Below are 1,829 nucleotides of genomic sequence, written 5' to 3'. Positions count from 1 at the left end.
TTAAGAATCCGCCTGCCAATGCAGGGAACACGGGTTCGAGCCTTAGTTTGGGAAGATCCCACATGCCACGGAGCAGCTAAGCCCGTGTGCCACAACTACTGAAGCCCACGTGCCTAGAGTCCGTGCTCCGCAACAAGAGAAGCCACTGCAATGAGAAGCCCGCGCACTGCAACGAAGAGTAGCTCCCACTCGACGCAACTAGAGAAAGCCTGCACACAGCAACGAATACCCAACACAGCCAAAAAAAAAAAATTTAATTAATTATAAAAACAAAAAAGAAGTAGGAATTAAATGGCTAGTGGTGAGGGACAACTATTCCTGGTGTGTGTGTATTTGTAGGGAAAGGATAAACATTTGTTGATTTTTATAATAATCTTATTAAAAAGCTATTTGACAATTGATTTTAAAATGTTATAACAGTGCTCGCTTTGGCAGCACATATACTAAAATTGGAATGATACAGAGAAGATTAGCATGGGCCCTGCACAAGGATGACACGCAAATTCATGAAGCGTTGCGTATTTTTAAAAAGAAAAAAATATATATCATAACAGAGCTATCTGAGAATAGCTTTACTTGAACGTTGCTTTCAGAAATCAGAAGCACATTATTTACAATACTTGCCTTTGTCTGAGCTATGAAAATAAGATAATGTGGAATCACGAAAATTCTTTTCATGGTTGCAAGTTTGTCCCATTCCAGAATGCACAGCCCTTTAAAATGTGAGTTTGCTGCTCCCATCCAGAAGTGGACTCTATCCTCCACTCCCTGGAATATGGGCTGGCGTTGTGACTTTGACTAATTGGATAAAGTGGAGATAATGTTGTACAAGTTTTGGAATTAAGGCCTGAGGAGATCCAGCAATCCCACTCCTGGGCATATATCCAGATAAAACTCGAAAAGATACATGCACCCCTATGTTCATAGCAGCATTATTTACAATAGCCAAGACATGGAAACAACCTAAATGTCCATCGACAGATGAATGGATAAGGAAGATGTGGTATATATACATATATATATACACACACACACACACACACACACACACACACACACAGTGGAATATTACTCTGCCATCAAATAGAACGAAATAACGCCATTTGCAGCAACATGGATGGACCTAGAGATGATCATACTAAGTGAAGTAAGTCAGAAAGAGAAAGACAAATACCGTATGATATCACTTATATGTGGAATCTAAAACATAACACAAATTAACATACCTACAAAGCAGAAACAGACTCACTGGGGGCGAGGGTGGGAGTGGGGGAAAGAATGGGGGTTTGGGATTAGCAGAGGCAAATTATTGTATATAGGGTAGATAAACAAGGTGTTATTGTATAGTATGGGAACTATATTCAATATCCAGTGACAAACCATAATGGAAAAAGAATATGAAAAAGAATATGTATATATGTATGGCTGAGTCACTTTGCTGTACCAAAGAAATTAATACAACATTGTACATCAGCTAGACTTCAATAAAATTAAAAAAAAAAAAAAAGGCCTGGAGAAACTTTGCACCTTCCATCTTTATCCTCCTGGAACACCATGCCACAAAGAAGACTGGGATGAAAGATCGTGAGGAGAGAGAGGGGCCCAGCTGTGTATCAGCTGTTCCCATTGAGCCCAGCGCCTAGCATATCCACCAGCTGAATACCACTACATTAATGAACCCAGGCAGGGAACCACACAGCCAACAGAATCATGAAAAATAATAAATCTTCTTGTTTTAAGCCACTAAGCTTTGAGGTGATTGGTTATACAGCAACAGACAACCACACTTGTCTTGTTAGCTGCAGTTATTACAATCATATAAAGTTGAG

General features: G+C 39.6%; 1 non-coding gene across 1 annotated transcript; it reads left to right on the top strand.

Annotated features, from left to right (window-relative positions):
- The first annotated feature begins 419 nt into the window (after nucleotides 1-419).
- On the top strand, nucleotides 420-526 carry LOC136119759 (U6 spliceosomal RNA). The gene has a single exon (XR_010655718.1). It is a non-coding gene; the product is annotated as a U6 spliceosomal RNA (small nuclear RNA).
- The last annotated feature ends 1,303 nt before the right edge of the window (nucleotides 527-1,829 follow it).

Source organism: Phocoena phocoena, chromosome 2 (genome assembly GCF_963924675.1).
Source record: "Phocoena phocoena chromosome 2, mPhoPho1.1, whole genome shotgun sequence".
Taxonomy (NCBI): Eukaryota; Metazoa; Chordata; class Mammalia; order Artiodactyla; family Phocoenidae; genus Phocoena; species Phocoena phocoena.
Note: the sequence above shows the minus strand (reverse complement) of the source record. Positions and strands in the feature narration are given on the sequence as shown.